The 23,849-nt window shown below is 42.1% G+C and overlaps 1 protein-coding gene across 4 annotated transcripts in view; it reads right to left on the bottom strand.

Moving 5' to 3' along the window:
- b4galt2 (UDP-Gal:betaGlcNAc beta 1,4- galactosyltransferase, polypeptide 2) overlaps window positions 1–23,849 on the bottom strand; it is a 124,088-nt gene that overhangs the window by 70,092 nt on the left and 30,147 nt on the right. The gene's annotated exons all lie outside the window — the stretch shown is intronic.

Raw genomic sequence — 23,849 nt, 5'->3', positions numbered from 1 at the left:
ATGTAAGCAAATCGTATTTGGTTTGTTTACATTATTGAAAATGGATTCAATGACATGATTATTGTGCCATTCGATCCGTTGCACAAATTTCACAAAAAAATCTGATCCTCAAATTGAAGACAAAAAAGTTTGATAATGATCTTGGCGGTCATGTCACCAGACCTCAGCAGTGCTCTGCTGCTCGTTCTCTGCTTGAGGCTACATCAGCTGCCACCAGAACGACAAACCTTAACCTCCAGTTAATTGGTCAGATGTTGAGTTGCATCGTGGGTAACGTAGATGCCAAGTTTCGCCACAAAGAGAGGAAGGATATAAAGACGTCATCTCTGGTCTCCTGCATCGATTTTGAATCTCTGGAGTCCGACAATGTTAGAGGAGTCAAATGCTCAAATTTCAGTGGAGTAACTCCAATTTTATATCAACTACAGATTGTCATTCAGTCTGGAATTAACATTTATAAGATTTGCAATCAAAGCAAATAATACAAACACACCATGATATTCGAAGGGAAAAATTACATTATCTAGAGAAATACTATAGTTACTGCTTTGTCAAAACTTTGACTGAAAACATCTCCCTGCGCAGGATCTAGAAAGCAGATCTGAATGAAAAGAAAAACTTCCGAGGCTTGATTTTCTTTTGCTTTTGAATCTTTTGGTTAAACTTTCTTCTTCCTCTGAAGTCTGGGCCCACACACACACCACCATGAGTGTGTGTGTGTGTGTGTGTGTGTGTGTCCTTACAGTGTCTCTGGTCAGGCCATCTGACCACACACCACACGACAGGCGGGTTGTTAAATCGTCCGCCCTGTTCCAGGACAGTTCCTGCCTCCGTGTTACTTAAGTGACATGTGAAGCAGTGCCAGGGTCAGATTTCAGGGAGCAGCTCGGCTCATAATCGAGTTTGGTTCTTTGGCCTCAGGATGAGGGGGGGAGATGAGTCAGAGAAAGTGGATAAATGGAAAGAAAGGATAGAGCGAAGAAGGAAGGGAGAGATTGTTCCTCTCCTCCTGCCTCCCACTGACAGAGTCGGTGACAATAAAGACTTTCAGCTCTCTGAATCTTGTTAGCCTGTCTACTCTCTTCTTTTCTTCCCCTCTCTGTCTATCATTTACAAGAGCCTCGACCAACAGCGGGGCCGTAATTGCTACTCTTCCAGAGATGGGGAGCAAGAGAGAGAGAGCGAGAGAGAAAAAAAGACATTGGGGAAGAAAAAAGGCGGAGAGGAGTGGGGAGGGAAAAGATGTGATGGACGGAGGAGGGAATGAGAGGGAGGGAGCTGGGTGTGAGATGAGGAGAAAGGAAGAGGATGGAAGGAGGAAAAAAGTCGAGTCGAGCAAATACTTGAAAGACACTTTGAAAACTTCAGCTTAAACATTTATCCTTTATTTCATCTTCTCCCTTTCTCCTCATGCTGTCACATCTTCTCCAGAGTCCTCAGTGTGGAGCTATTCTCTAAAAACCATTAGTAGCAAAGATGTTCCACTATGCAACCGTGTGTGTGTGTGTGTGTGTGTGTGTGTGTGTGTGTGTGTGTGTGTGTGTGTGTGTGTGTGTGTGTGCGTGTGTGTCAGTGTCTGTTGGAATTTACTGGATCAGGGGATAATCAGTATCTAAGAATCTCCTTGACATGCAAAACAGTCATCTGTTCATGTTGGTTCATGCACAACACCCAGTGTGTGTGTGTGTGTGTGTCGTGTGTGTGTGTTGAAGGGCCAACAGTGATGTATTCACAGCAATAACAAGTGGTTTGCAGGGAACGCAGCGGCAACATCCACAAACTGATAGCTTTGTTGTCGCAAGCCATTTTACTGGAAAATGAAATCCAGACAGCAAGAAAAAAGGAAACATGAATTTGCCAAAAAAGGATAATGTGAAACTCGTCCACTCTTGGTTGCTGTTCTGCAGCCGTCTGTCAAACACCACATGATAATGTTTACTTGACAGAACAACAGATTTAACATATATATATATATATATATATTTTAAATAATCCCATGCTGATTGAATTTTAAAGGGATGTTATGCTTGATAAAAGTGTGAACTGAAAAGGATGGAAATCAAATGTGAGTTAAGCAAAACTCATGTGTGTGCCTGAGGAATGGTTGGATGTGATTTAAAATGCACTCAGTTTGAAGTTTTGTCAGATACATAATTCTCTCAGTGGCCGTAGACTCGCAGTTGGAGCCCTTGGGTTGGCTTGAAACTCTCCCAGGTGAATCATCACTATAAAAAATAGTGACTTCATTTGAAAACACAAAGACGAAAAGTCAAAGATGAAAAAACTGTGTACGTAGAGATTTAAGGAGATGTGGGACTCCCAAGGTGGATTTCTGTAAGAAACACGCAGCTAAAGAGCTTAACATTCTGTTGCATGAGCCGCTAATGCTGAGCAGCTGAGCTACAACTCGCACTTGTAAACATGTTCATAATATACACAGGATAATATATTTAGCGGTTTTAAATCAATTCACTTTGGAAATCTGCTCTGATTTCTGCCTTCCTCTCTGCAGCAACGGTGGGTTGCATGGGTGTTTTGTACGCAGCTATTTCTAAACTTAAGTGACAAAGAAACCTGTATTCCTCAACCGACGGACAAAATATGAATGATGAAAAGCATCGGAGGGGCAATTTTTTACATAACAAAGAATATCTCTAACTTGAGATGCTTTCAGACATGCACTGATTTAAAAAGAACGAGGGGCTGCATTTCAGAATGCAAACGTCTGCAAACTATTTTCTGCCGAGCCGCTATAGTTAAATTTCAGGAAAAAATGTCAGAGTGAGGCCATTTGAGAGTTCACCAGGAAAATCTCCAAAAGATTTTCTGGAGTTCAAGTCTGAAAACAGCTCTGGTGTGTTGTGCCGTTACTTCATTGCAGAGCTGTGTGCAGTGCTCTTTTCCCAGCTGTCGCTCTCTTGCTGTCTCGCTCTCGCTCTCCCATACAAACAAACTGACCATCCCCGGGAGAAATCCCCACCATGTCAGTGTGCTGCCCAAACATACATATAGTTTTAACCATCCTCAGCAAGCATTGCAGTGATTGTTCTCATGATAAGCGTACATTTCTCAGCAGCAGTGAGACCTCTGCTTAACACAAACCCTGCTCTGTAAAGCGTATTGTGTGCATGTGTCGTCCACCACCAACTTCCGATCACACACACACACACACACACACACACACACACACACACACACACACACACACACACACACGATCACACACACACACACACGATCACACACACACACACACACACACACACGGGTGAAAACAATAATACCGTGCTCCTGGCTGTGTAATATGTCTGTGCCCACGGGCCCTTTGTTTCTTAATTCAACCATGTCCTCAGTGAATATATAAATAAAATGATTAAAGAAAATAATTTAAAAAAACTGCTCTTTGTTTTGTCTCTCATCAAAGAAAAAAAATCGACTACAATATATTATAATGGGAAATTACGGACCACAACTCTGCCACAGGCATCTTCCCTTGGATTTGTTTTGTTCCCACGTTCAGGCACGTTAGTAGTCAGGGATAAAGTGAGTAACAATCTTTAATCATTAGGAAAAAAATATTATTTTCCGGCATAATGTACATCAAACAATACGAGTGTACACGAGCAAGCGTCGACAAGAAAGGTTATCAAAGAGCGTTGAATTTTAAGCAGGCTGAAAACTTCAGGTGCTCGCGAAACTTCGAGTCTCACATCAAGGAACAGTACGGCCATCAGCAGTGCAACTCAATGCTCTATTCAATAGCAGCGATGCGGATCATTACCCAAACAAGCAAGGCAAAAAGGCTCTCACTGGCTCCGATCCATGTGCACGGTATGCTCACTGATGTGTTTTTGTTCTGAGACGGACAAGGTTGGAAGCAGGGGGGGCATGAAACAGATGGAGAAAGCGTGTAACACGACCAATGTGTTCTGGCAAAGACAACGGGGTGTGCGAAGATAGAGAGGAGGGACAAAGACAATATCAGAAATATAAAAGGAAGAGCATGACAGGAAGGATGGACACTGAGATAGATATGTGACATATAGACAAGGCGGCAGCGGGAGAATAAATACAGAACAAGAGAGGGAGAAAAAAACAGCTGAAGAAACAGGAAGAAAAAACAAAAGAAAGTGACGGGGGTGACAGATGGTGTGAGTTTGTGAAGCCAAGTTCCATGGCAACATAACTCCACTGAAATGAAAGTGCTGTTTCCCTGCACTGCAGAGCTCTTTACTGTAATTGTCAGCTTTCTTATTACAGGCCATCATCCATGTTAATAGCCAGATAATTAAGTATTGAGTTACAGAGAGGACATTTACACCCGCGCTGAACCAATGATAAAAGAAAGCGTTTGCCTCAATTGCCACTTGAATTTAACACATCAACCCTCAACCCTTTATTTACTGTATCGAAAAAAGTGCTTATTAGCTCAGAGTCTAGGGTTCAATTCAAGAATTTTAAGCTCCATTTAAAACACAGTTTAATACCGGTTTCACGGTCATACCGAAGACCAAAGTATAAAAGAACCATTAGGAAAAATAAAGCCTCAAATGTTAGTTTTTTTATTACAGTACAGATTTTGTTTTCCCAGTGTACTTCTGTACATGACCTACTGTAGACTCTGATGAAAAGAAGAACATGAATGGATGGTTAAACAAATGGAGAAAAAAAACCAAATTCATTTAAGTTTAAGCTACAATTTGCACAAGTCCATGTCACTGTATGTGTTTAAGGAGTTCAAGATCCAAACACACGGAGAAGGCAGGTACAGTAGGTGCGGTCAAGATCACTCCATGTGGATGAACAGGCGTAAAGAGTAAAGCTCGAGTTGGCAGGCAGAAGAGATCCAACTCAGAGACGAGGGAACAGAGCAGAAGCACAAGGTCACACTGGGAAGCTGAACAGACAAACTGACGAAGAGGACTAGGAGCGCAGAGACCAGAGGGGACGACTGGACACAGATGAAACACATCAGGGGCGGAGCCGACCATCACAAAAGACGGAGGCAGGAAGTGAATCAACCAACAGACGCACAAGGAAATGGCAAGAGCACTCAAAGAGCGCAGAGCTACGCCAAGGCTGAGCAATCCCCTCCACCCAAAACTGGCCTTACCATCAACATTGGACCTACATTCTTTTAAATTGTTATGTATTTGTAAAGATATGACTCAAAAGGTCAAGGGCGGCTCTCTAGCAATACTGCTGAATCCTTCAAAAACATTCCTAGAATCCTATAGTTACACATCTGGATCCCTCCCAAGATGTAATCTCCTGTTTCCACGAACGGCCTTTGACACAATTTTCAAGGAGATGCGTCCAGGACTTTTTGAGTAATCCTGCGAACAAACAGACACACGGAATAAATCGCACGACAGAAGTAATACGAGATCAAAGAGTCACTATAGAGTCACTAGAGACAGCGACTGGCTGTCTTGGCTGCCTCATAGCCCTGCAATCACAAATAAAAAAACATTTTTATAACTCTTATATGAGAGTTTTTATGAATTTAACTTAAATACTTTTAAATACCTTGTCAGGACTTATTTTTGAGGAAAGTGAAATCAGTGCTTTCAAAGAACTTTAATTTCTCAGGTTTTTTTCCACATCCTGCTGTCACTTTTTTGTCTTTGTCTGAGACTAATTTATAATAATTTCAAAATCAATGAATAATGTTGGATTACAATTTAGTTTTTTTTTAAATAAAAGTCAGAATTTGAAAAAAATTATAATTTAAAAAAAACACGGATACTTATTTGGAGGTTGATTACCATGGAAACAGCGGAGGCATTTGTGTCAGGGTTATCATAAAGACAGGAAATGAAGAAGAGCAGGGGAAAAAAAAATGCAATGTTTTGTTTTAATCACATGGGAAAAAAGACAATTATGTCCACGTTCCATGTTTATCATCATCCTATTAATCTGGAATTAACATATTCCAAGTAATCGAGGGACATCAGACACAGTGAAATCGAGTTTTGTGCTGGTTCCTTTCAACCGTACAAATGCGTTTTTGTGTGTATTTCCCTAGACATTTATTTTTTTGGCATCATGTGGACTGTTCTCCCTATTAAAATGATATCAAATCTGCATGACTGGCAGAAGAAGCAACACGAGCACGTCGGCATGTGTAAGTGCGCGGCGCATTTGAGTATGTGTGTAACCACTGCGCGTGTCTGCGTGTTTGGCGACAGAGCCACAGGTCTCACTCCTACTGTCCAGATGGCATACAGATGTGGTAGTTGGCACCAATGCTGACACACACACACACAAACACACACACACACACACACACACACACACAAACACACACGGGGACACACACGGGGACACACACACACGGACACTATTTGCATAGGAATCAGTATCCTGAAATACACGTAGCCAAGCGCATGAAGACTCCCCGGTCATGATGCCGATGTTGAGGTCAGACATGAAATGATGCAGAAAGCAAATTACCATGTATATCATCATAGTTCTCTGAATATGAACTGAGTCTAAACTCATGATTTGTATAAAGCCAGACAGAGAGAAATAGATGAAACTGTAATGTTCATCACAGGGGCTCACGTGTGGATAAAATTCAATAACATTAGGTCCTAACTTTGTTCATCATCAAGGCAAACTTTAACATGAAATGAAATGCCAGGTAGGCTCCTGTGTCGTTGACTCAGGCTCAAAGATTATTTATAATGTGTTGCAAAAAAAAGGCTAAAGAAAAGCTAAAATGACTGTCCGTCCCCAATACTTAATGTTTAATAATAATGTTTCAGTGTGCAACAGTCCTGTTCCTGTGATTCACAGATTCATATCATACCCACAATACAGACTATCATGAAATGCTTGAAGCTAACATAAATTGTTGCTCATAGGGGCTGATGCTCAGCTAAATTACTACAATGTCAGCTGTTATTTACTGACTGAGTATTAAGCTGAAATGAATGCCGACTGACTTTACACGAATCCTCTCATACTTCAAAACATGATCTCAGGAGACACACAAGCTGTTTGCACACAAACTATGATTTAATCTGATTAAACCGTAAGATCAGACTCATAATGTTAACATGATTTGCAGGTGGCTACTCGGGTGTCAATCTGGGCGACTAGATGAAATGTAGAAGCTACAATCATGAATTTACCAGCGTGTGGACGTTTCAGTGAGCAGTCCATATTGAGCATATATTCTTCTCTGAGCAGAATCTGACATTTGACATTCCTGCGTTCTGTTCTTGGAAACGTCTTGCCTGCATTTGCATGTGTCCGCACACAGAGACGCACAAAGAGTATCAGCCTCCCTCTGTTCACATCTGTCTCGATCTCCCGCTGCTTTAATCTCCTTTCCTCCCTGGAATTCTTCTTTTTTTTTTTTTTGGTTTATCACCATTAGAGGCCGTCCACATATGTCCAACTGTGTGTGAACGCCAATTTTTCAAAAACACTAAACAGACACACAGGTGAACCTCTTGAAAGAAACTTGTTAAGGGGGATTAATTCCGTGCAGTAATGCCTACACGAAACGAGGACGGCACACAGACAAGTAACAACAAAGACAAATAGAATGGAATCTTGAAAGTGTGTGTGTGTGAGGGGATTGAATTCAATTGGGGAAGGGGTTTCGGTTACTTCAGCAGCTACTTAGAAAGCCTGGATGTGGGAACAGACGAGAGCTTTTGGTTAGAGGATCTCAAGTTGATGAGGGCAGGGGGTTCAGAAATGTGACGGGGGCCTTGACGGATGTGTAACAGGAAACAACCCCAAAAAATTATAGAGCTAATGCAAGGGCCAGACTAATGGGGTCTCTCGATTTTGATCTTTTCAAGAAGCAGTGCAACACAGTTTCTGCACAAACCCGAGTCGGGGAAGAGCAGGCTGAGCGATGCAGAAAACAGGAGTCACAGCATCGGAGGAGGGCGGATACGAAGGCGCGGCTGACGGACTCGGCGCACGCGGGGACACAGCGAGGCGAAGATGAGGTGCTGCTCTTTGAGGGAACGTGAAGAATTCGAAAAAATGGGTCGAAAACCGATCGGATTAACATCAAGATGAAATTGAAGCTAAACGCTCAAACTGAAAGTTACCCTCCATTTAATCATCAGTGAAACAAACAAAAAAAGTCTTCTTAACTGTTCCTCTATACAGCAAATAGCCTAACTGAACCTGTTGGAAGTGTTTGCACCGCGGCTCGTTGTTTAATGATTTTTCACTCTATTGCAATTACGCCGGTTGTAAAATGACTCAATGACTGTGAGGGTGAAAAGCAGGCTATATGTTTTCATTTGAGAGCCCTGCAGCTACAAGATATGAACAAAACAGCAACAGCGTTTCTTTTTTCAGAACGCTGCACCATATGGCTTCTTTTTTCCCGTTTTTTTGTTTTTTACTAAACTCAATTAGAGAAACAGGCAAAAGAAAAACTACAACTGAAGCCATCCATGCCTGTCTCGAAATCTCACAGCGACTGCAGCAACAGAAGCACAATGAATCAAAAGCAGCCTGATAAGTCAGACCCTCATTTACTCCACAGCGCATCACTTTAATTAGGAGCCGCACAGTGTCACGGATGAATCCTCACAGAAAATAGCAGAAATGGAAAAAAAGAGAACTTTGATTTAAATGTGCTGCGTAAATGAGTAGCGGAGTGAAGTCTGTGAAACAGTTTCTGAAAAGCTGCAAGAGAAATTTGATCACTGCCAAGAAATGGAGTTAAAATTTTTTACAGAATGATATCTTGACATGATGCATTTGAATTTCTGCATTTGTTTGAATGTTGATTTACTCTTATGAATGCCGAGGATGCGGAAATTATCACCACATTGACAACGTTTCCACGACCACAACATTATGGTGCGTTCAGACCAAACACAGAGCAAAATTTTCATGTTACCCCTGCGAGTTTGGCCGGAGGATCATTTTGTGTTTACTCACATAACTCGCGTGACAAAAAACACAACACGCGAACATTCACCCGTTCTCTTTTTGACGCGGACGTCAGGAGAATCTCAACGCCGCGTGGCCTCCACGTCATGTAAATCTTTCGCTCGTGGTCAAAGGTTTCATCTCGGAGGTCGTTTGCATCGCCCGGCGCGAGTGATGCAAAATTAGATTTTGCATTGACGTTGTATGTAAAAATTTGCTTTGCATATGGGCTCCATGGTTATGGAAAAGGTGAACGGGCAATAGGCAAGGAACAAATAAGAAATTAATGTTCTGTCCACCTCTATCCAAGGTCTGGTTTTCTGCCATAAACCTACACATAGCTAAGAAAAAATAACATTTATCCAACAAACTACTTCCTACTTAGACGTTTCCTTACAGTACAGTGGCAGGACAACGTTTCAGATTATGGCTAACCTGACAGATTCTTCAGGTCATAATACCTCAGCACATCCGCTGCATTCGCAGACCTAAAAATGTGGTATAGTTTCACACAAACAACTTGTTTCAATCGGATACAGTGTTGTAGATCTTGACTGATGAACATGATGTTAAATCCAGGCCTCAGGGGATCACGTGATCATTTTTTTTTCAATTCTCACCAGCACTCTCTGGCAGGCGTGTTCACTACAGGCAACACTTTGCATGAGAGCACTGCACGAATTAGACCAAGGTCACTGTTCCCGAAGTAATGAGAGCGTGGACTGGTTAAAAAGAAAATATGAATATGATAGGTGATAAGTGCCCCTTCACCATGATGAATCATAGAGGCTGATGAGTTTTTACAGAGTCATTTAGAAAACTGACAACAGCTCACAACAGTAAATGTTGTTTCAGTGGATGTGTAGGTAGGACGGACGGGAACACTCGCTCTGTCCGACCGACGACAACCACAGGCGGACACCCTCAGTTATGAAGGAAAAGGCCGACCATCGTAGACATGGGGCAGAAGAGGGATGGTTAATGTTTTTCAGTCTCTCCAGCTGGTGGTTTCCATCCACCCAGAAGCCCTGACAGGCTGGTGAAGACTCTCCCCACACCTGACTTCTAAGATAAGACATGGTCTGCAGCCCAGGAGAAACAAAGAAATTATATATATATATATATATATATATATATATATATATATATATATGTATATATATTTCTCTTATTCAGTAACCTCAGCTGCAGCGCACCTGCATATGTTAATGATTCACGCTTGGAGCAGAAGCTTAAATCAGCGCTCAGCAGCATGCTGTTAAAAAAAACGCCTGCATTCAGCCTGAAAGCACATTCAGAGTCTGTGTTTGTTGCAGTGGCCCCACACTTATACATCATATTCAAATGTTACTGTGAAGTCTGCTTCTGTGTGGTCGAAACATAAAGGACTAATAAACTCTAATGCATTTATAGAACCATTCCATGCCTGTAAATCACAGTCTTCAATGGTCTGAGCTCAACACAATATTACACGCACACAATAACACACACACACACACACACACACACACACACACACACACACACACACTTGTGACTTATGATGTCCGAGGCAGAGTTTGCGCTGCACCTCGTCTTCTTCACACAGAGCTTTAGCAGAACTTTTGTGTTGTCAGCTGAAACCGACAACACACATTTATTTATTTGTCCCCAGCGTCTGGTAGCAACACATTTTTCTTTTTCCTTCTATTGTTGTTTAATAAAGGTTGGCAAAGAGCTTTTAGGTGCTTTATCGCCTCCTTCTAGCAGAAGAAACACATTACTTACAACCAAGTGATGATACAAAAAAAGTGAAAATATACTCTCAGAGACAAAATGACCGTTACATGAACTTTCATGATCTAATAACTACACAAATGATAAAAAATGGTGAGCCTTGTTAACGACAACAAACACACACCCTAACCATAATCACCATATGCATAACCTTAACTTTACCTCATCCATACCCGAAAACCAAGACTTCACTTGAAAACTCGACAATTTACATTGTGGGGATTTGCTTCTTGTCCCAAAAAGGAAGTTGAGTCCCCACAGTGTGGCTGTGCAAACAGATTAATGTCCCCACAACATGCATAATACAAGCCCACACACACACACACACACACACACACACACACACCAAACGTGATTTGTGTGTGTGTGTGTATGGATGTGTGCTGATAGCATCTGACAATGATATCTGTCTGTAGGAATGAGAACAGACAGCGAACCATGATTCCATTCAGTTTTGGCAATACGCAATACACACACCTTAGTCAATTCAATTACACACACACACACACACACACACACAAAAACACAGATCAATAACAATAAATCCTAGCCATAATAACAAATCAGCTCTTTTCTCCTCTCGTAGTTATATGTTTCGTCCAAAACAACAGCAATCACAAACAAAATACAAAATACAGGCGGGGCGATGTGGAACGACTACCTTCTCCGCTACCTCTCAAGAAATGTGAGTGGGAAAATACTCCTTCAAAAAGATAATGAATCGTTAAGTATATTGGCACTGATGCAATTAAGGAAGGACAATAATTCCATCATAACTGTGCGCCAACATTTCCAAACATGTGAAAGGCACATTTGTTTCAATTTCATTACATTATTCACAGCGGTAAGTAGATAAATTGTCGTCCTTAATTAATGGTAAATAAAGTCTTTCGAGAGCTAATTATTTAGGCATTATGATACTGAGTAACTCATTATTAGTGTGCAAACTGTTGTACTGTGTCAGCTAATGTTGGCCACACTCAAATCTAACATGGTGTCTCCAGATTAAACCCATAACACGATCCGATTCAATCTAAATGAAAACTAATGGGCTATTTTTGATTGTTTAATTATTGCATTGATTTTGGACACAACGTTTCCAAGGATTGATTATGTCACAGGCTGCGTGATATATTTCCAATTGACAAATCATGAATGCAGCAAGAATGAAAGTATATGAGGAAATGTGATGGCTTACCAGCTAATGGATGAATGAATTGGGATCAGACATTCATGGTCCTCAGAGGATGAATCCTGCAGACTTTGATGATTTCTCAAATTTTCCTTTAAGCCTAGTTTACGCTACACATTTCTGAGCCTGATTTCGCACTGTACGACAAATTTTTGAACTCGCAGACAAAAGCTCCAAATCGGAGCCAATCGGATTTCGTTCGGCTACTAGTCTAGGTGTTGTTCCTGGTGAAAGATCGGGTAGTGTGTGACGTCCTGTCGCCAGTCACTCCCGATCACGAGTTGGCATTAGTGCAACCATCAGATTGAAAGTTGTGGTTTCAAGAATTGCAAAGACACGTGGTACAGGTATTTCTGTTCACCAGAGGGTGAATTGTAACCATGTTTTTCATGATTATCATCAGGTTAAACCTGCAAAACTCAACTGCACTTATATATATATATATATATATATATATATATATATGTTAACCCCCCCAACACACACACACACACAGTTGTTCAGACTTTGGCTGTGCAAAGTGGGAGCCGCCATTTTAACTGAAGTAAACCAGAGTTTTGTTTTTCCTGCTGGGTTGAAACCCCTTGCAACCCAACTCTATCCGTCTCCCAAGACACAGTGATAGATCTGATTTCAACAGTGGGTTCTGAAAGACCTGAAAGAAGAGAGGGATGAGGAGAAGGCTGCTGGTCGGTGGGTGAAAGGAGGAGAACTAAGAGAGCTGCAGGGAGTGGGAGCGAACAATGGAGAGAGGGAAAGATAGCAAGTGAATATGAGGGAGAAAGTAAAGTGCAGAGCAGCATACGTAAAGAAATGAATGGACAATGAAGAGGCAGGACGGGGGAGACAGAGATAGAGGGAGATAGAGAATGAATGCACAGAGGAGGAGGATGAGGAGGCAAGAAGAAGGACAGAGGAAGGACAGAAGGCTTCTTGTGTTTCCTCCTCCTCATCAGCAGCTCCCCCCCCCCCTGTTCAACATGATAAAGAGAGAGGCAGAAACATAAAGAGAGTAGAGAGGAGGAGAACAATGATCTCAACATCAGCATCTCTCAAAGAAATCTGATCTCTCCCCCCCCGTCCCTCCTGTGGAAACCTGAGTGTGTTTTGTTGTAGTTACCATGATGCTAAGACGTCACCGAGTGAACCTCTCAAACACGGTCAACATTGAGCACATGCTGTTCCCAGTGTTGTTGTGCTTTATGCACACACACACTTGCCATACATCTAGTATACATCCAGCATCTGTATTAGAATATCAGATCCTGGAAGCAGCAATGATAAAAGAGTCACTGTCGCTCTTTAAACGCAAAGCAACGTTCTAATCTCTTGGCTTTTCCTTTGAGAAGATGTGATAGCGCCACGCGTATTGATCAACTCTGTCTCCGTCTAAACATCTGTTTGTATATTACAGTAGTTTACGTTGCACCAGACAGTTTTCAGGAGTTTTCAATTGCTGCAGCATTTGTTCAGATCAGTGTCTCTTTTGTTCACGGCAAAGAAAACATGGAATCCCATGGAGTTTATGGGTTACAAAAAAAAACTGGCTAGAGGGTTCGGAAACCATCTCTGTTAAGGTGGAATATTGAAAAGTTATTGTTGAATGTTGAAGTCAAATGTTCAACCAAGACTCATTCTCTGGTTCGAGTTCCCAAAACATAACTATAGCAATGTTTATCCAAGTGGCAGCAACCCACTGTGAAGTCACCCGCTGGTTTGTGAAATGACGTTTTCAAGCTTTGAATTTCGCATTTTGACCAGCGCCATGTTGGGGGGTGGGGGTGGGTCTGACTGAGAGCCTCAGTTTCTTAAGTACAAACATCAGTTTGCAGTTACTGGAAGTTCAATGACAACAGGAGCATTTCATTTCCTACAATGAATAGAGGTCATGCAAAGATGGAGTAAATGGATGTATTTTATGAGAAACAGTGTTGCGCTGACTTTGCTTTTGGAATAAGTTTGAAACTTTTCATGGAAACACAGACACAGTTAGAGGAACAGCCATATTGTCTTTGGCAACTTGGGGGAAGCGCAATGAATCACAAACTCAAAAATTCTCTTCCTAGCAGGTTTCAGTTGGTATAGTGAAGTTGTGAGCCTTATAACCAAAACAACAGCTGAAAGACGTTGAAACGCTGCAACCTGCATTAGTTGGTAATTGTCTGTGGGTTCACACGTTTCGCATTACATGTAATTATTTTATCCCATGTAATTATAAAATATTGATAAGAGCAGCTTCATGTGTGAATAATTCCAATTCCAGATATCTGTGGGGTCTTCATTAGCTCTTCTGCACCGACTTTGAGATTCAGGCTGTTGATGTGATATGGTGTATTTCTGCATGAAGCATGGTACCACGTGGATTTCAGAGATGAATTAAAAAGTAACCAAAACCGTACCAAGCAAAGAAATCACTGTGAAAATACGTCTAAAACATTTATCATCACCGTGGTGCCGCTATGAGGGGAGAGAAGGAAGACGGGGCGAAGAGGAGAGATGAAAGACGAGTGAGAAATAGTTAAATATTGAGAGGAGGAGAGGAGGGTGATCTAACTACCAGCACGTCCTGTGGTGAACCGATCTTTCTGCCCCGTGTGACGCGAGCTACAGTTGCTCCTCTCATCAACTACAAAAGCCTGCAGGTCTCCGTCTCTCTTGTTTGCACAAAAACTGCACCCCGGTACGCGGCATGAGGGTTTGTTTATCCGAGACTTTGCTCCTCTCGTTTCTTCTCCCCCCCATCTCACGACTTTGATGAATTATTAATATTGTTTCCCACCACTTTCTTCTGTCTAATAATGTTCTCTTGGGCAAATGCATTAAAGATTTTGAGGCAACATAATCCAGCATTTGCTGCTGACGTGACAGACAGCCTACGCAAGATAGAATACTCGCAACGTTTCTCGTGAAACTTCCGGGAATAAACTCAGGCCCGAGTCTTTAATCTTAGGAAAGTCAAAGCAAAACTACATATATTGAAGAATATGAAAACTGAAAAAACACAAACAAGTGTAATTTGGACAGGATTATATTTTTTGGGTCTTGCAGCATACGCTCATTACAACGACTCAGAGGACCGGTCAGCTGAGGTTTGAAAGAAAGGAAAAAAGTCAGGCTGACAATTTGGATGTGATATATTGCCAGACATTTGCTGATCCAGGTGTTTTGGGGCCGATATTCAAATGCCAGCCTGCCACATACCCCTGCTGCCAGAATACATCATGCTGCAGAATTTTGTAGCTGTGTTTTCTTCTTTTTTTCTAACAGTGGTGCTGGTTTGTCACAAAGACTTTTTGACAGTGTGGTTTCATCTTAAATGGGGGTCACTGTCGGCGAAAGCAGAATACGTTCAGAAATATAATTGAGCATGTTTTAGATTCGGACATGTGTGGATGCAGCTGCAAAGAAAAAGCGCAACAAAAGCACCAGAGAGGATTTCATCACTTCGGACACAATCAGCAGTGACACGTCTACAAACGGGGAGGAAAAGTATCCGCAGAAGTGAAAAAACAAACAACAAAACCGGAGCTGGAGGTTTGAGGGAAAACAGACGCCAGACATGTGCAGGGGTTGGTAAAGGGGCATCACTCTTTGTCTGCTAAGCCATGCAAACAGGGAACACAGACTGTTTATGTCAGCACAAGCACCGCATTAGCATAGTTCGAGGTCTGTGAGAGTTGATAAGCTCTGTGGCAGACGCTGGCTGCATCACAGATGATGGATGGTTGGATGGACGGACGGACGGAGAGGGAAACGAGACTGACGGGCAGGGAAACATGCGAGGGTGATGACACATGCAGGAACGCAGAGAAAAAGAGACAAACTGAAAACTGAACAATTGGCAACAAAGTACCCCGAATTATTTGATCCCATCCAACCATCCATCCATTAGCTACGCTGCTTTTTCTATTCAGGTCCACGCTGGAGCCAGTCTGAGCTGACAGCTGGGCGAGAGGCGGGGTACACCACGGAAAGGTTGACTCGACAGCGCCCCCCCAAAGCCAAGCCCCGGAATTGCGGTTATCCGACGTGTACGAAATTTGGCAGGCGGATGTATCATGTCCAGACCAATAAAAAAAACAATGAAACTTTAACGAACTCCTCCTAAATTTGAAATTTGCTGGTGTGAAATCTGCAGGTCTGGTCAGCTGGCCAATCAGTGCAGACTGGGGTTTATCGGGGGGAGGAGGGTGGAGGAGGAGCTGCAGGAATGGACAGTATGAGAACACTGATGCCTTTTCTGAACATTAGAGCATGTAAACCTTTTCAAGTGGTAACACAAATTAAAAGTACAAACCTGAATATGAGCATAATATGTCACCTGTAATAAAAGTGTAGGCTGTTTTCACACATTGCTAATTTTCACATTTTTTTCAGTGGTGGAGGGGAAAAAAAACATCCCAGCACACTGTTGACATGATAATATAGGTATTAATATCATGTGTCAATTACATGAGCTTTACAAATTCATTTTTTGCTTCCACAGCTCCTCGTGGCTTCTTGACCTTTCACCAACTTTTATTTTAGAAGCTGAATTCAATTTCAGAGCCGCATCCAACTGGCAATTTTCCTGCCAACGATGCTGAGACGTGAACATTTCGTCTTGGTGAAAACTGTCTTTGGGATTTCATGGCCCAACTGCAGGGTTCACATCCATGGCACAGTCTCTGGCCTTTCATATTTCTTATGCTACATCACTAGAAAAACAGGGGGGGGGGAAACATGTTTTATAACTTGTTTTTTCATTCAGCAGGCCACTGACGGTAGAGAAAAAGTGCGCCAGTAATAAACTGGCATTAATGAAAAGCTGAGCTTTTGATATTTTGAATAAACACTGTCCATGATTAAAGCTCAGCCTGCGCCCTCGTGGTTTTCAAATTGACTTTCCTGCCGCTTCAAGAATAAATATACAGGTGAACTCGCTGGTTGCATTTTTTTTGTTCCCCGTTTCCCAAGCTCCAGTTAGCACCCCCTGGCCCCTCTCAGTGGGACACATGCTGTGATGTCTTCCGTGAAGATGGATCCGTTTGAGCAGATAATGCTCTTGCATAAAGCCAAGATCACGTGATGCTCATTTCTGTGTAATAACAAAGAGTCCAGGAGGAAAATTCATTGTCAGCATGGCTACTTTTCTTTTTTTGTACATCACAGAGAAAGCAACTGATATGCAAGGCGATATATTAGATAGATTCAGTATTCAAGCTTAACCAAACTTCAATTATTAAGAAATCAAAAATAAATTCCCTTTCTTGACAGGAATGAAAAGCTACGGCGATGAAAAGCTACGGCGATGAAAAGCTACGGCGATGAAAAGCTACGGCGCCTCGGCTCTTGCTGTAATTGATTCATTTGTTCATTCATTGATGCATAATTCTTAGTCAGAATACTGTATGTGGTAAAAGTCAGCTGCCAAGAAAGCTAGGTCAACTATTTTTCCCCATTTCAGTCACTAACTGAGTACAACAGCACCAAATTTAAAAGACTACAGTGCGGAGTACACTACTTATACTGAGTAATGGCACAGGGATTTGAGTTTTCCATAACCAGTCACATGTATACCTAAATGTTTAATGTTTAACATGTTTCTTACCTATTTAAACTTCTGAATTGCAGCAATAAATGTGACTTCAAATCCAGTGTCACTGTCTAAACAGCCAACTGTCAATCTCTCTTTTCTTTACCACTCTTTCATAGTTGCTCATATAATCATATTAATTTCTCTGTCAGTAAATTTATTTTGCCTGCCCATTGTCGGTCTACATGACCATTGGTTCTGTGTCAGACTTCTCTTTTTACCTAGATAGTTTGCTCATGTCAGTTCAACCATTAGTCGATTTCTTGCTTTTATCGACTAGTTACTAGCTACTTAGTTTTACAGTTTGCATTCATAACCTCCATGAGACTGTGCTCACAAGTGCTGGGTGCGAACCCTCTCCTCATTTTAAGAAAAACAGAAGATTCTCACATTTGAGGAGCTGAAACAAGAGAATGCTTTTTTGTATTTTACATCTACAGGAATTATTAAATGATCGTCAAAAAAGTCGCAGATTGATTTTCTTTTGACCAACTCATTGTTGCAGCTCGTCTTCGTTGCTTCATTCGTTGTGGCATAAGAACTAAATTAAAGCTCTGTGTGTGTTGGACTGTGGGAGAACACAAGGAGACACAAAAAAACGCAGAGATGACAATATGCAGCCTCTGACTGACATGTCATGGCACTGGAACAACCGGGCTGAACACACAGATGGCTGAGTCCCAGTCCAAATGTCGTGAGGCTGATCCAGAATCTCGTCCTAATTGGGGCAGAGGAAACAAGGATCATTCCCAAACCAGGCAGGGTTTTTTTTTTCTTTTCACGTCCTCAACTAAATATCAATAATTGAAACTAAATAGAGTAAAAAAATAAAAAAATTGTTCCACTTGTTAATCTCTTCTCCAAATAGATTCATTGGACCACATGGACAGAATACAGACAGGGTGGTGATCTAAAGGAAAAGTGTGGCATGTAGAAATATACCACACTATACTATACAACAATATGCCCCAGCAGTCAGAGGCAATTTAGGGTCTTGCCCAAAGACACTTTGCTGACTGGGGAAGGCAGGGATGGAACCCATGACCTTCTGGTGAGCGGACAAGCCTTTCCATCTCCTGATCCTCAGCCGCTCTTAAACTGTAGTACATGTAGACTCGACAGGAACTAACAGGAGAAACACAGGAGAAGAAGTCATGGAAAGCTGCTGCAGGTTCTGAACTGAGAAGCTTCAACAGAACGGCTCCGTTCTCTTAATGTCTGCAGTTACCGATTGCTGCAACCGCTAATTGTTCAGGATGGTTTCCTGGGAGTTTTTTTCCCCCCTGTGGCATGGACCCAATACATGTGTAAGTGTATGCATACTTTGCATTTGTGCACGGTAGGTGTGCATAAGTGTGTGTGTGTGTGTGTGTGTGTGAAGGAGAAAAAGATAAAGGCATTTTCCAGTTCAAAGCAGTGACCTAAATTCAGGTACCATGGTAATGCACCATGCTGGAACTTCTCTCAAAAGCCTGAAAAGAAGCCATTGAAATAAACCACATTTGGAGTCCCTTCCTTTCTTCCCAGGACTCTTGTATATATGCATTTTGTAACATTTTTCACTTTGCACTATTTCTATTTATAGATGACGGCAGAAAAGAACATAATGTCAAAGCTGCATTAAGGTCAAAATACCACTATGAGTGGTCAAATTATTAATAATAATAATAATAATAAAAACATGTCTAAGTAAAAACTACAGCAAAGAAAAAGAAACGTTGTTGTTTGTCAGCACTACATCTGCCAGCCCTTCTGTCAATAGACAGAGAAACAGAGCACAATGAAGAGACGTAGGATGAGGTGATAAACCACCACGTAAGCTGCTGCTGCCTGCCCACACTGCAGAACAACAGAATATTGTCCATATGTGGGGGGAAAAATCGTCAATATTGTTAAAAATGTAAATTAATAAATAAATTTAAAATAATAATATATATAAGAATAATAATAAGTGTCAGCGAATTCTTTCCTACAGCATGATGTTTTCTTTTTTCTGCAGTAGAAAGCAAAGTGCCCCTAAACCAAGTTCTAAATTGGACCATTAGGAAAATGTTGGTCTTCTCAGGAGCAGCCATTTTTACTTACATTCCTCAAAACACCATGCTTAAGTTTTAGAGGAAATACTCTGATGTAGTTACAGTGGCACAATTGGGGCTGTGGGATATATAGATAATTATCGTGTGATGACAGAAAGATGTCTATCGTTTCATGCTTTGTCCTTTATTCCCTTGTGTCACAAATCACACTCTTTGTCATTTGGACAGATCTTTGCGTTCTTCCACGCAACATGAAGCAGAGAGAAACTGACAGAACATGGTCGTTCCGAACAGGAAGGAGCTTGTACCTACTTACATGTATTTTCACACAGCATAAAAGATCTCACACTTAGAGTTTTGTTTTTATTAATTCATGGTAAAGCCTTGTGCAGTGCTCGTTGCCGTGTCCCACTGAAACATCCATAAAGTTTTAACAGGCAGAATTCAGCATCAACTTGGCAGACACTACTTTTGCTGGGTGCGCTCATGTGACAAGAGCACAATCCTCGGCTTAACACTGGCCCTGCTCTGTACAAGCTACTGTGTGTGTGTGTGTGTGTGTGTTTGTGTGTGTCCGTGTGCCTTTTCCCCCAACCAAGTCATTTTTGCAGCTAAATCCAATCAAAGTGTTACCATAATACACCCCAACAGACACACATCTGCTCGTTTTTAACTTATTAAATGAATTCCATTAGAGTGACAAGCTAGGGATTAATGAACTTCACTTCTATTGACTGTCGAAGTAGAAGAATAAGCAGTACTAGGAGTAAAAGACGAAATAAAGGACAGTACAGAAAATTAATCTCACACGAGCCCTTTGAAATATACGTAATTACCTCATGACCGGTGAGCTGTAGATGAAATTAACAAGCTCTGGCAAGACACTGCTACAAGGCACAGCACATCATCTGTGTGTGCATGTGAGTGTGTTTTTAAATCTCTTCTCCTCTCCGAATTGGGTGAAAGTGAGTGGGAAGGTGAGTGTTTACCCAAAATAATGTTTGGCAGCAAGCAGCTCTGAAATATTTTTTTTATCAATTATTCATTTTGTTTGTGAATTCCATGCCACTTCATGAGATCGCTTTCTCAGATAATACCGTTTTTTAGTTATTGTGGTTTCCTTTAGGCATAAATTGTTTTTTAAAAGGAACCCCAATTAATAAACACCAAAAATATGAGGTCAAGAATAGGAAAGGAAAAACGTGGTGATTAAACTGTGAGTCTGATGGATCGCTTACAGAGCTGTTTCCTCACCACTCTGCTCCTCTGACCCACGCTCATCTCACCCACCAGTCAGATGAATTTTAAAGGGCTCATGAAAAGAGACGGCCCCAACAGGATGCCTGGAGGGGGCCAACAAATCCTTCAAATGTGCTTAGTTTAACAGATGCCCAGTGCATCTGCGGCGTCTATATACAAATGTATATATTTTCAAATGTTTTAATCAGTGAACTCCGCTGTCGGTGGAGGGATGATGTGAGGAGCCATATCACACAAAACATCCCTCCGTCCACATCGTCCGCGTAACAAGAGGAGATATTTATTGGTATTTGCACCGATCCGAGCGAGTTAACCCGGGCTGGATTACCAACCGGGAAAACTGGGCCATTGCCCAGAAGCGCCAGACCTTCAGTGGTCCCAAAAGCCCCAGGTTTTTACGCTTCTCTATTTCTGTCTAAATAATTTAATTATTCACAAGCTTGTTAGAAAATATGCGCCCATGAAACACAATTTGCTCCGTCTTGTAAATGGACCCTGTTTCCCGAATCTAGTTTGAGGACTTCCCTTGTTGTAAAGTGTTGCATCAAACTGATTAAATTGTTGTTTTGTCAACCGACTAACACACGGCAAAACCTCGGGCAATGTGGTGTAATCCCCTCACACATGCACTGTAAAGCAGTGACCAACAATGGCTTACACTATAAATACGTCTGACAACTACTTCTTTAATAATAAACTGGTTGTTTAGTGTAGAACACGTCAGGACAAAGATGAGTAAATCATCATAATTGTTGCCATGAATTCAGCTATTTAAGTTGTCATTAAATGAACTGACTGATCCACTAATAATTTAAGCTCTAGACAACTTCCCAGCTCTCAACTTCTCTTTGTTTAACATCCAGACACCTTGAATTGGTTGAATCAGACTCTAAAAGTTCAATACACAGTGAACGCACACCTTAATATACAATGTCACCACCTTTGGGTGCATGAAAAGCGCTTTATAAATCAAATATATTATTATTTTACACAATTTTGTAAATTTCCAAAATTTTGCAATCAAAATTAAACTAAAATAATTGAATTAAAATCGAATTCTTGCCGTCATCAAAGATTTTAAGAAGCTATTTGCGTGTGGCACACTTGCGTCATCAGTTCCAATCAGTTTAAAGTGCCAGGCTGACCGGACCCGCCGCCTCGTACACCAGCCGCGTGCTGCTCCTGATGCTGAACGTTTTCAAATGACAACAACAACAACAACAACAACAACAACAACAACCCCCGGCTGTCAAGCATGTCGCGGGCTAATTTTGAGATTAAATAACGTTGCACATGTCAGAGGCAACTGTCAAGCGACAGCGGCTGATCATCCACGGGAAATGTGAAGGCTTTACGAAAAAACAAGCAAGACATGAGGCGCAGCAGGCGGGAAACTGAATTTTACCGGCAGCGGGAACAGAAGGCATGAGAGGTTTAGGACACAGTTGGGAAACAATCCCTCTAGCTCGCTATTTTCAGCTGGCGGGAGGACTGCGAGTTGGCAAACGCACAACAAAAGCAACATCAGAAATTTAAAAGCAAGATGTGCAAGCAATGCACAGCAATGGTATCTTAACCGTAAAGAGGTGAGATGAAACGTAAAACACGATGGACACCATCTCTGAGGGACGACCGATCAGAGATTTCTGCACTAGTGTGCGTCGTACTAAACTGACTCCATTTTATCTCCCGAGATCACTGGGCGGTCGTGTGAGCTGTAATTGACTCGGACACCTTCCCGTGCGGCGTGGTCAGATGATGTCACGGTGATGAAATGCCCCCAATGCAAAATCATCTTTCCAAACTGACACATGAGGAACGGGCGACGGCAGCTTTAATTTCCTCCGTCAGGAGATCGAAAGACGCGATGAGACGAGAACAGATGAGAATACGAGAAACGTTCCATTAGCTTTCCACCGTCCACTGTAGAGTCAACAAAAGTGGATGTGGTGGGGTTTTTTGGGGGTTAGGGTTAAGTTTCTGTTTCGCGTCGAGGCACGATCAATCAAATCGATGGAGTGTACCCTGTCCTGTAATGTGAGCAGAACCACAGAACAGTCCCACAATAACCATGGCTGAGGGAACATCGGTGAACAAATAAATAAATAAGGGGGCGAAAACTTGATGCACTGATCGAGAGGTCAAACCTTTAGATAACATCCACCTGAACCGACAGCCTACAGTAACTCCAGGGAACTCCCGGGATTGTTCAGTGCATTGATTTCTCACTGTCTGTGAGTGAGTCAGTGTGTGTGTGTGTGTGTGTGTGTGTGTGTCTGTGTGTCTGGAGAAAGAAAGGAGGCTGAGGCTGTGTCTCCCTTACGGCCTACATGTACTCCACATGGGTAATTGAAGAGAGATTGAGGAGTTGTAATTGGAACACGTGAGTGTCTGAAGCTTACACACACACACACACACACGCACGCACACACACACACACACACACACACACACACACACACACACACACACACACACACACACACACACACACACTGAGACAGGTGAGGTGAGAGGGTAACAGTCTCAGGTGGGTCTATGATCAGAGCGTTCGCTTTTGTCCGGCAATTGTACGACTCCAAAATACCGCTCTAAATTTGGACGGGCTGACAGTGTGTGTGTGTGTGTGTGTGTGTGACTGACAGTGCAGTCGATGAGCCTCCTGCCTCTTGTAGGAAGCAGTGACTGTGCTCTCAGATGAAGCACTGCTCTGTGGACACTAGTGAAGGCTCCTGTGCAGCGGCCTATCGCTGACAATGATCAATGCTGACTATGAAACGCTTGACGTGGAATAAAGATCACATCGGATCGTTTAAGTGCGCGACAGCTTTAAATGTTGAAAAGGGAGGACGGTACGCGAGGTGGCAGCCACGAACTGGTTCACATGAAGAAGAGCCGCAGCTGACAGGTGCCCACTTCAGCTCGAGTCGAGTCAAACACTGAGCAGGTGAACGACATCTTCCACGTCGCTGTTGCTGATGGATCGAAACCCTGATTCAACGCCTTGAGAAATGCATAGAGCGATATTTGGAAATATATTTGTGGGACAGATCTTTGGCTGAACCGTTGCTTGACTCTGACTTGTTGTGTCTGT

Source organism: Scophthalmus maximus, chromosome 5 (genome assembly GCF_022379125.1).
Source record: "Scophthalmus maximus strain ysfricsl-2021 chromosome 5, ASM2237912v1, whole genome shotgun sequence".
NCBI lineage: Eukaryota > Metazoa > Chordata > Actinopteri > Pleuronectiformes > Scophthalmidae > Scophthalmus > Scophthalmus maximus.
This window is presented reverse-complemented; position numbering and strand designations above follow the sequence as displayed.